We start from the raw sequence: 12,524 nt of genomic DNA, 5'->3' as shown, positions 1-12,524 counted from the left end.
GCGCAAACACTTGGAGATGGAGGACAAGAAGAGGAAGATTGTCCCCGTTGCTTCCGGCAGCAACACCCGTCCTCGCCTCCAGCCGCCTCAACAGTACCAGCAGCAGCAGTACCGGCCTCCCCAGCAGTACCAACAGAGGCCGCAGCAGTACCCGCCTCGACAGCAGCAGGCAGGTCAGGGCCAGAGGTTACCGGCACCTCCGGCTCGTGCTCCACCAGCTCCGCCAGCACCTCAGGCTCCACGGCAGGCAGCTCCTCCTGCCGGACAGCAGGCTCTAGCACCTCCTCGCGTGTGCTATCACTGCGGCCAGCCGGGGCACTACGCCAACACTTGCCCCCGGAAGGCGCAGGCGGGACAGCAGGGGCGCCCAGCTCAGCCCAGGGAGCCAGCACAGGGCAGAGTGAACCACGTGACGGCCGAGTTAGCGGCCGAGGCTCCTAACGTGGTTATTGGTACGTTCATGGTCAACTCCCATCCAGCTATAGTGCTTTTCGATACTGGTGCTACTCATTCATTCATCACCAAGTCATATGTTGAGGAGCATAGTTTCTTTACCACTGCATTAAGGAAGTGTCTGCTAGTCTCTTCACCGGGAGGGGAGTTGAGATCCCATATTGTTTGCCCCCGAGTCAGTGTAGCCATAAGGGGGGCAACGTTCAGTGCTGATCTGAGGGTGCTAGACACCAAGGGTATCGATGTGATTCTGGGAATGGATACTCTTGCCAAGTGGGGAGTCAGAATTAATTGTGCTCATCGGGCAGTTCACTTGACAGCATCTGATGGCCAAGAGGTGACAGTCAGTGCTTCAGAGCCCTCGGGATTTCTTCATCAGATGGAGGCTAGACCCACGAATGGTATTCGCGTGGTGTCTGAATTCCCGGATGTCTTTCCGGATGATTTGCCAGGTATGCTGCCTGAATGCGACATCGAGTTTTCTATTGATCTCTTGCCTGGCACTGCTCCTATTGCAAAGCGGCCCTACCGCATGGCACCTATAGAGCATGAAGAAGTTAAGAAGACTATTGATGAGTTGCTAGCCAAGGGCTATATCCGTCGCAGCTTCTCTCCTTGGGCTTTTCCATTGTTGCTAGTAGATAAGAAGGATGGCTCGAAGAGGATGTGTGTCGATTATTGGGAGCTGAATGCAGTTACCATCAAGAACAAGCATACACTGCCCCGTATTGAGGATCTCTTTGATTTGCTTCGAGGTGCTCGTATATTCTCGAAGATTGATCTTCGCTCGGGTTATTTTCAGCTGAGGATCCGTCCTGGGAATATTCCGAAGACGGCATTCACCTGCAAGTACGGGCTATATGAGTACACGGTCATGTCCTTCGGCTTGACTAATGCCCCGGCTTTCTTCATGCATCTGATGAACATGGTTTTCATGGACTATCTGGATGTCTTCGTGGTGATCTTCATTGATGATATTCTGATCTTCTCCAAGACAGAGGAAGAGCATGAAGAGTATCTGAGGCTCGTGTTGCAGAGATTGAGAGAGCATCCGCTGTATGCTAAGTTCAGCAAGTGCGAGTTCTGGATTGATGAGGTTCCATTCCTCGGTCATGTTATCTCTCAGGGAGGCATTGCTGTTGATTCGAGCAAGGTGAAGGATGTGCTCGAGTGGGAGACACCGCAGACAGTGAAGGAAGTCTGGTCATTCTTGGGCTTAGCAGGATATTATCGGAGGTTCATTGAGAATTTCTCCAAGATCGCGAAGCCTTTGACTTCCTTGCTAGAGAAGAATGTGGCATTCATATGGACTGATGAGCGTCAGAAGGCCTTCGATGAGCTGAAGAAGAGGTTGACTACGGCGCCAGTCCTTACTCTGCCAGACTAGAGCAAGAGGTTCACGGTGTATTGTGATGCTTCGAACGATGGTCTTGGTTGTGTTCTGATGCAGGAGGGCAGAGTGATTGCTTATGCTTCACGGCAGTTACGTCGGCATGAGCTGAATTATCCCACTCATGATCTTGAGTTAGCCGCAGTTGTGCATGCTCTGAAGATTTGGAGGCATTACTTGTATGGGCAGCAGTGTGATATCTACACTGATCACAAGAGCCTCAAGTACATTTTCACGCAGAATGAGCTGAACATGCGGCAGAGAAGATGGTTGGAGTTGGTCAAGGACTATGACCTGGAGATTCACTATCATCCGGGTAAGGCCAATGTTGTAGCAGATGCTTTGAGCAGGAGAAGCTATGTCAACATGGCCGTGGCTTTCCAGATGCCTCCAGAGTTATGCGAGGAGTTCGAGCAGTTGAGTCTGGGCTTCTTGCATCATACCTCCAGTGCAGCGTTTGAGGCAGTACCGACTCTAGAGGCAGAGATCAGGCAGCATCAGAGAAAAGATGAGAAGTTGCAGGAGATCCGTGAGTTGCTCAAGAAGGGCAAGGCTCCACACTTCAGAGAGGATGATCAGGGTACTTTGTGGTACAAGAACCGGATCTGTGTGCCAGATGTGAATGATCTCCGGAAGTTGATTCTGAGTGAGGCCCATGATACAGCTTACTCTATTCATCCGGGCAGCACGAAGATGTACTATGATATGAAAGAACGTTTCTGGTGGTATGGGATGAAGCGTTCAGTGGCAGAGTACGTGGCTATTTGTGACACCTGTCAGCGTGTCAAGGCTGAGCATCAGAGGCCAGCAGGTCTGTTACAGCCTTTGAAGATTCCAGAGTGGAAATGGGAGGAAATCACTATGGACTTCATTGTTGGATTGCCTCGTACTTAGAAAGGGTACAACTCCATATGGGTAGTAGTGGATCGATTGACGAAGGTTGCTCACTTCATTCCGGTGAATACTACTTACTCCGGTGCTAGACTTGCAGAGTTGTACATCTCTCGGATTGTCTGCTTGCATGGTGTGCCCAAGAAGATCATATCTGACAGAGGATTTCAGTTCACTTCACGGTTTTGGGAGCAGCTTCATGATTCTTTGGATACGAAGCTACGGTTCAGCACCGCCTATCATCCTCAGATAGATGGGCAGACAGAGAGAACCAACCAAGTGTTGGAGGATATGCTGAGAGCCTGTGCCATTCAGTACGGTACTAGTTGGGATAAGTGCTTGTCATATGCTGAGTTTTCATACAACAACAGCTACCAGGCCAGTCTGAAGAAGTCCCCCTTTGAGGCATTGTATGGCAGGAAGTGCAGGACTCCTCTCTATTGGGATCAGATTGGTGAGAAGCAGCTCTTTGGCCCTGAGATCATAGATGATGCAGAGCAGATGGTTCAGGCTGTGCGAGAAAATCTGAGGATTGCACAGAACAGACAAAAGAGCTATGCAGATAGCAAACGGAGAGACCTGACTTTCAGTGTTGGTGATCATGTATACCTAAAGGTGTCTCCGATGAGAGGAATCCGCAGGTTTAATGTCAAGGGGAAGTTAGCACCTCGGTATGTTGGTCCATTCAAGGTGCTAGAGAGGAAAGGCGAAGTTGCTTATCGCCTGGAGTTGCCCACCAGCCTCTCAGGAGTTCATGATGTCTTCCATATATCTCAGCTGAAAAGGTGTCTGCGAGTACCCGAGGAGCAGGCACCACTGGATGGAGTAGATGTGCAGGAAGATCTGACTTATACTGAGCATCCGGTGAAGATTCTGGAGACATCAGAGAGGGTTACTCGGAACAAGCGCATCAAGATGTGCAGAGTTCAGTGGAGTCACCACAGTGAAGCTGAGGCTACATGGGAGCGAGAAGATGAGCTAAAGAAGACATATCCAGATCTCTTTGCTAGCCAGCCCAGCTAAATCTCGGGGACGAGATTTCTTTAAGGGGTAGGGTCTGTAACATCCTAGTTTAAATTTCAGCAATTTATAATAAATTTAATTGGCTTTATTTATTTTTCTAAGGTTTATTGTGTTAGACTTGCATTTAATCTAAAATTTTGTTCCTTAAGAAATTAAAATTTTATCATAGGTTTAAATTTTGGTGTTGCATTCATGCTAGTGCATAGTTTTAATTATTTGAGTGTGGTTTGAATTCAAATTTGTATTTGAATTCAAACTTTGTTTGAATTAGAAATAGAAAAGAGAGAGGAAATAGAAAAAGAAAAGGAAAATAGAAACCCAATAGGAAACCCAAACCCAGTCAGCAACCCCGGCCCAACCCCTCTCCGCAGGCCCAACCCGCTCTCACCCTCACCCCACACGTGGCCCGACCCCGCAGCAGCCAGCGCGGCCCAGCAGACTCGCTCCGCTCAGCCCAGCTCACCGCTGCCTCAGCCACGCGCGCGCCCCCTCTGGCTGACAAGCCGGGCCTGCCTGACAGGCTCTTTCCCCGCGCGCTCGCGCCCTCTCCAACCAGCCAGCCCGGCCCTGCCTCTCTCACTGCGCCCCCGGGCCCGCATGTCGGCCCCTTCTCCCTCCTCCCGCATCCGCCGCTCATGCACTGGCCTCCGCCCGAGATCCCCGGCCGCAATCTCGCCGGCTCTCCAATCTCGGGCGCGCACGCCAAGGCAACCAGCCGCCCTACAAGTAGGAGCCCCGTGCCCCCCTCCTCCTCCCATTCCGCCGCCGTAAACCCTAGCAGCCGCCTCCACCAGCTCCGCCCCGCGCCGCACCTCTGCGCCGCCGCGGCCACGCTGAACCACCGAGCCCTGAGTCCTGTAGACCCCGTACCTGATCCGCCTTGACGTCTGGAGTCTTCCCCAGTCCACCATCATCGACTACGGCCCCGGAAGCGGCCAAATTTGAGCCCGGACGCCATCTCGGGTAAGATCGCCGCCGTCGCAATTTCACGCCATTGGCGCGGTTCAGGCCACGCTGACCCCTCTACTGGCCTCGCAGAAGCACCCCGCGTCTTTTCGTCGAGTCCTGAAGCTGGAGACGTCCAGTAGTGGCCCGTCCTCGAAGCTCCGCCTAACGCCGCCGCGGGTCCTCGTCGCCGACCACCCTACGCCGCTCTCTCGCCTGATCCAAGCCCTTAGTAAGTACCCTCTCGGCCCCCTCGGTCTGTTGCACTAGCTTTTAGGGCCTGAAGCGCACCCTAGGTGCTGAGATGACGGTCACCAGCGCGCCGCCGTCGCTCGCACCAAGACCCTGCCATGGCGGGCACTCTGTAGGCCGACCCAGTCCCGCGCACCCCTCGCTCAGGCTTGCCCCTACTCCACAGAGAATCCCTGACCCTTTTGCGCACACAACCAGACCCCAGGACGGTCTGCACGCTTCACGCCGGCGAGCCTCGCCGACCGGAGCCGCCATTACCACCGAGCTCCACGTTCCGGACCTCCCCGAACCCCATTAACCCGACAGGTGGTTTACGCATGCCGTTCTCATGCCCCACGGCCAAACCGCAACCCAAACGGACCTCTGGGGCACCGGATTTGGCCAACCCCGGCGGTCCGCCGCCGCGGAGCAGAGCTCCGACGACATCCCGCCGCCGCCCCGCGCGACTGACTGCCCTGGACCGCACGATCTCTATCGAACGGCCCGAAACAGATCTAGCCCAGGTCAACTAGACCACATAACGGTCAGTGCGCGGTCTTTTGCATAAAAGCCCCTACGTTCTCTGAGTATCAACCCGCCGTCCCGGCCCGTGTAAAGATAATTCAAACCAAACCCGGTTTTATTCACTTAGGCCCCTGGCTTTTCTCAGATTAGAACCCGCAGTCCTGAGCCATCAGTTTTGTATGTTAGCCCCTGGATCTAGGGCTTAATTATGTTTTAGTCCTCGGTTTTGCCCAGCAACCCCCGGGAACTCCAATTTTCTTACAAAGAGGTCCCTGGAACTTGTTTTAGGCCTAGATTTTGCGTTTTAGCTCCGTTTTAGGCGTTCTTTATGTCCACGCGATCGTTGTAACACGTAGAATAGTTTTAGACTAGTTTAGTGTGTTGTTTTTATGTATTGATGTACTATTCCTTAGTTTTTGCTATTGTTGCATGTATTTTTATGTTGTGTATTGTTTTTGGCCATGTGTTCGTGAGTAGACGTTGAGCTACCGGAGGAGCCCCAGTACCAGTACCCGGAGCAGCCGTCTTCTGACCAGTTTGAACAGCAGCAAGAGCAGTACGAGGAAGGCAAGTATAACATGAACAACCTATCACCTTTTTAATACAATTTCATACTGTATTTTAATACTGTATGCCTACAAGGATTTCCTAGCCACTTTATATCCTTTATATATATCCTTTGGGTTGCATTTTGGTTAGTTGTGCTAGGTGCCGCGCTATAACACACTTGGTCCTTTTTAATTAATTTGATTAATGGTATATGCAACTTAATTCTGAGAGTGGCCCTCTATGTGGCTTGAGTGGCTCACGTCTCGTTAAAATTGGTTTTTGTTAGAAACATGGTTTAGGGGGCCAGCACGGTGCTTACTGCTGGGTTGGCCACTCTCCATAAGGACCGGTTCATAGAGCGACAACCTGGGACAACATCGCTACCACAAGACTGGAATGGGACGGTCTTGGCTTACTAATTTGGTCATTTTGGTTCGGGAGTAACTTACCGACGGGGCAAAAGAGGAGTCGAGCTTCAATGGTCCCTACGCTACGAGGCTGGTCTGTGTTGTCTTGTACCCCCTCGAGGTGGGCACCATCGTTGCATTGACTGAATCCTTAGCGGTTACACCTTACCAACGTGTCCTTTGTAACGGCCTCGTAGTGAGTTTGCTAGTCATCTCACCTAAGGAAGTGTGATGAACAACTAGCGTAGCTCACGACTTGTGGGTAAAGATGTGCAACCTCTGCCGAGTGTAAAACTGGTATACTAGCCGTGCTCACGGTCATGAGCGGCCCAGATCCTCCTTTTGATTAGTGGGGTTATCTCCCTTTGGCGAGGCAGGTTTCCCCGGGTGGCTTGGTTTGGTTTGTTTCTCAGTAGTTTCTTAATTAATTCTGATTAATTACTATGTAACTTGGTTAATGGTAATTCATCAACTCGTAGTAAATAGCTTTAATAAAATTTTGCCAAGACTTAAAAGCTAATGCAGTCAGTCAGCCAACCTTAGAGCCTCATAGTTTGTGTTATACTTGTTGAGTACAAGTTGTGTACTCACTCTTGCCTCTTCTCTACTTTTTCCTCTTGGATACGCTACTGCTGCTCAGTTCCTGCTGACGCGAGGGAGTTCGCTCAGCACTACCAGGACTACGAGGACTTCTAGGCATTTGTCTCCCAGTCGACGTCCCTGTGGCACCCTGCTCAGCTTTCGGAGAGTTTTTACCGTATTTGTACTTCGCTTCCGCTGTATCAGATATTTTGTCATTAATGTAATAAATAACATTCGTATTCATTTTATTATATCTTTTTACGTGATATGTGCTGTGATATATTGTTCATTCTGTTGTATATACGTGTGACTTGATCCGGGCACGTATATGATTGCTTGGTTTATATCCTTTTATAAATCGGGTGTTACAACGTGATTCACCGTATGGGTTAAAGATGCATGGTTCATGAGATGCAAGGCCTTAGAACCATGGGTAGGAGAATTGATGTTCACAGTTTGCGAAAGAGTGTCCAAGAGAACTCCGTGTATTTTCATCCAATTCATGCCAAGTATAATATCCACTCTCTGAGCTGGTAACAAGATCAAATGAGTGGCAAAAACTTTTTCTTGGAGCTGCAAAGGTACTTGTTTAGCAGTTTGATTGGTTGTTAATTGCCCCCCCGGGTGAATGAATATTGTATGGTATCGCCAAGCTTTCTATCTCCAACCCAAGTCTCATAGCACACTCTTTACTAATAAATGTGTGTGATGCACCCGAATCAAATAATATGGTAATAGGGTGATTATGAACTAAAAACGTACCCGCGCATCACTTGAGCTCCCTCAGGAACATCCTCTAGTGTGGTATAGTGCACACGTCCTGGCTTGAAATGAGCCACTTTCGGCTTCTGATTGTGCTGATTAGAACCCTGAGCTTGTTTAGGTGGCATACGGCATTCACGTGCAAAATGACCAACTTGACCACAGTTGTAACAGGGAGGGAAATTAGGGCGTACACCCTGTGGCTGCACCCACGTCTTCTGCACATTCTGCTGAGGCACCGGAGATCTGGCTACCCCTTGAGGTTGTGGGTACTGAGGTGGTCTATATCCCGTCTGGTGCTGTGTTGGCCTATAACCTGACTGCTGTTGTGGAGGCCGATATGTGGTCTGATACTGTACTGGTCGGTACACCGGCCGATGCTGATAAGGCGCACGAGGGGGTCTGGCCTGAATTAGACGAAACCTCTGATTAGCCTGAGTAGAAGATCCACCCATTGGTGCCTTCCTCTTTTTCTCTGCTTGGTGAGCTATACGGGCGTCCTCTTGAGTGATAATCCCATTATCCAGCTCACTAAAAGTGTTGAATTTGAACATAACCAAGCGCTCCTAGAGCTTGCTGCTAAGCCCCTGCCTGAAGCATGCTTGTTTCTTTTCATCTGTTTCCACATGATATCCAGCATATTGAGACAAGGTGTTGAAAGCTTGAGCGTATTGCGTCACAGTATTATTGCCCTGTTTCAGAGCCAAGAACTCATTGAGCTTCCTTCGAATAACCCCTGCAGGGATATGATGTGCCCTGAAAGCTTCCTTGAACTCATTCCAAGAAAACCGAGTGCCACCAGGGAACATAACTACGTGATTATCCCACCACGTACGTGCAGGACCTCTGAGTTGCTGAGCTGCAAATGACGCCTTGTCATTGTCATTATACTGATACAGAGTGAACTTGGACTCGATGGTCCGGAGCCAACTGCCAGCCTCCAGTGGCTCATCCGCTTTATGGAAAAGCGGTGGCTGAGTACCCAGGAACTCCTGATACCCAGGGACAGGCGGCTGATGGTTGTTATGATTTCCATGCCGCGGCGCCGAACCTTGCTGCACAATTTCATGGAGCAGTGTTGTCTGCTCATCACGCCCAGTCAACATGGCCGCGATTGCCTCAACCAAATTGGGAGCCGGTGGCGGCGCATTATCACCATTGGGTGCAGGGGAATCACTACCGGTGTTCGGCATTCTGCAATTAATCATGAATCGATTAGTCTCAATATCTTGATTAAATTAAATAATCATGATAGCAACTAATATTCAATTCATGAAAAATGCTGAATTTAGAACACTGATTAAATAACTCAATATTTGTATCACCACTTTTATGCCCCACAATTGCAACAAGAATAGCTGGACTATGCATAAGGAATTTACAACCATTTTGCATCAACTAATAAATACAAATAGGCCCCAACTAAATCTCAAAATCACAAATCTTCGCAGTATAGATTTGACAGTATCTCCCAAACTATACGTCCAAAAATTCATAACTTTTGCAAGCGAGTGGTTATCAAAATACTCTACAACTTTTGTATAAGTCGCTTTTACCGCATGGATTGTCTTCACGAATTTTTACGTACAAAACTTCGATGCTACGAAAATTTTCAAATTTCACACCTCAGAATTACCATAAGTCGAACACTAAGATGATATTTTACAATGGGATTACACACCTACAAGCTCAGTCCAGACATATACAAACCACATTCCTATCTTACATCAGAGTTATTCGTCATACTACCAGATCTAGTTGTCCCTAAAACATTTACCAAATTACAATACTCTGTTAGCCTTTCCTATATCCAAAGTCTAGCTACTCAACGCGGCGGCTGGTACTCGAAGACGCGCTCAACCTCGATCCCACGTGCGCGTAGCTCCTCCTGCAGGCGTGCCACGTTATGCTCGTTCACTAAAATGGCCGTGGACCCTGCCTGAGGTGGGACGTCGTTCTGACCGACTAAACTCTCCGCATCAGACATCTCCAGAGGCCCAACTCCTGACTCGACACCTGACACCTAAAGTGGTGGCTCAGGTGGGGCTGCGGCTTGCTGCTGCTGAAGCTGCAACTGGTGCACGCCCCCTAGTGCATCCTGAAGCGCATCCTGTAAGTGGTCAACTAGAGCCTCCTGGTCGTCCACCTGCTCAGTCAACTCCTCAATCTGCCGAGCCTGCTCCGCTAGCTGCTGTGACTGCTCCTCTAGCTATTGCGTCTGCTCCGCAATCTGCTGAGCCTGCTCAACTATCCTCTGCTCCTGCTCCAAGAACTGCTGTGCCAGCCACACTACCTACTGACTCTGCTCTGCGAGCTGCTGGCTCTGTCCTAAGATCTGCTGAGTCTGCTCCTGTGCTATGGTGTGAGCTGTCCGGAGTCCCTACCGGTAAAGCGTGTTCTCACTCCTAAACTGGTTGCACACACCCAACATACCGGCGGCGTAGCGGGCGATCCTGGCCAAAGCTGGGACGTGGCCTGGAAGAATAGGGTCCAATAGAAGGGAAATCCGCTGCCTCGAGTACTCGGAAGTCACTCTGACAGGAAAACCAACCGTCGTAGCAGAGTAACTCGCAAAGATGGGCTCCTGCTCACAAAATTGGGTAATGGCCATCGCAGCTGCACGATCCCAAACGCTCAAAATCTCAGCACCGTCAGTGTGCACCTCCCAAGGGTCTGACGGAAAAACACCGAGGCGTGCCAGAACTCGCAAGCGGGCCTCCCAACCAGAGATGCCCCCCTCGGAGGACACGCGACCGTAGTACTGGGGAGGCTCAGTGTGGCCAAACTCCTGGAGCACCTCCCACAGCAGCACGGGAAGGCCCTCACGGTGAAGACAAGTGGAACGCACCCACCCGTCCTCGTCAAAGTGGAAGTCTGACAAGGCTGCCATCTGCGAAAAACGCCGACAACGGTAAGGAACATTCCCAAAATAAATACGAACTCATAACTTATAAACTGTAAACATTTACAGCACTAAAAAAATTCTTTTGATTTCAAACTTACTATAGAAAAATCGCTAAAATTTTAAATTCACCACACAAGCAACTCGTTAACCCACTCTCATAATGCAATGAATGGTATTATGCATGATCGTCCTACGTCTTCCTTCCAACAAAAATCTGCCGACAATTATAGGGCAATATACGTGGTCTTTCAGTGGCAACATACGCTCTCAATTATATAATCGATTTCTACACGCCTTAACTTACGCGTTCGTTTGTTAGTGTACCTGCAGAAAATCACATGATATACAGATATATACATATATCCACGACTGGACCCTTCGTGCCAGCACACACGAACGGCCCCCATGTGTCCTACGCCACATGGGTAACGCATATGCAGTTGCCCACATATTCACACATACATCACCATCCACTATAGAGATGGCGCCCATGCGTTCAACGCTGCATGGACAGCGCTGCATACGTTACCGAGGCAATGTATTCACTTCCCGTACAAATCGCCTTACGGGACACCCAAGGGTAAACGTGTCCCAAGGTACACGGTCATGGCCAATCGCATGACAGATTTACATCTCGTAACATTGTCTTACGAGATGGCCGTGCTCACAATCACACGGTGGGAAGTCCGCGCTCCATATCAGGCGGCAGATAGCGACAGCCTCATTTGAATGGAGCCTTATCACCTCCTCATATGCTCATTATACGGGACCCGCGCACATATGAAACACGTGGGCTATTCTAAGGACTACCAAGAATGCTCATCTTGCTTACCTTAGCGTAGGTGCGTCGTTACAATATTAAGTAAGGGTTATGCAAGAAATTAAGGTTTAACAGAAAGAAATGTGCTGGATGTCTGTGAATATAAATATTGCCACCGATTTATAAATAACCAAGTACTATATAGGGCTTAATACGGATTTAATCGTAAAGCGCGACTGAAACGATTTTCTTTATACCCTAGAAATTCGTTTTTAATCTTGAAAATCTAAAAAATAGTCACATCCGTACCACATCTGGTGTATTTCGGCTCTGATACCAGCTGTGATAGAACTGCCAAATTAAAACTCAAAATTAAGCGAAATGGCCATCATTTGAACACATCAGGCACATTTTGCTTAACGATTTAATTTGACAGCCCTTTCGGCACTGACCTTCCGATCGAAACAAACACCAGTAGTCTCATACGAAGGTGAGCGCAGACAGTACAAACATATCGAGTACATGCAAATACAACTACAATACAGAGTAGAGTGCATTAAGTTTTACAAACCTAGTTTAATTACATAAATAATATAAGTGCACTACAGTTAAAAACAAAGCTCGATACAGGAAACCTGACGTCTATGATACATGAAGCGCAGAGTCGAATCACACACTCAGCCCACGGGTGTGTAATTCGGTAACTAACAGGAACTAAACATCTGGTCCGGCCACCTCCCATCCATCCGCGTCAAGCCGGATGAATTTGGCACAACAAGGGCAGAAGTCTACCTCATTCTGACCTGAAATAGTTCGAGCCACAACCCTGAGTATACTAATACTCCACAAGACTTACCCGACTATGGGTATACATAGCACATTATCTAGACATGCAAGGCTTTCTGGCTGTGGGTTATTTGCAGAAAACCGTCTAAGGGTGGATCCTTACTTTCAATATTTTAGCTCACATTCTATATAAATTAATATCCTCTAGGCATTTGTAGAACCCTTTCTAAAACAAACATAATAGATCAATTAGTAATATCAACATTTCCTTCAACATATACATTAATATTCCATCTCATTACTACGATGCGGTGC

This window comes from Panicum virgatum, chromosome 1N (assembly GCF_016808335.1).
Source record: "Panicum virgatum strain AP13 chromosome 1N, P.virgatum_v5, whole genome shotgun sequence".
Taxonomy (NCBI): domain Eukaryota; kingdom Viridiplantae; phylum Streptophyta; class Magnoliopsida; order Poales; family Poaceae; genus Panicum; species Panicum virgatum.
This window is presented reverse-complemented; position numbering follows the sequence as displayed.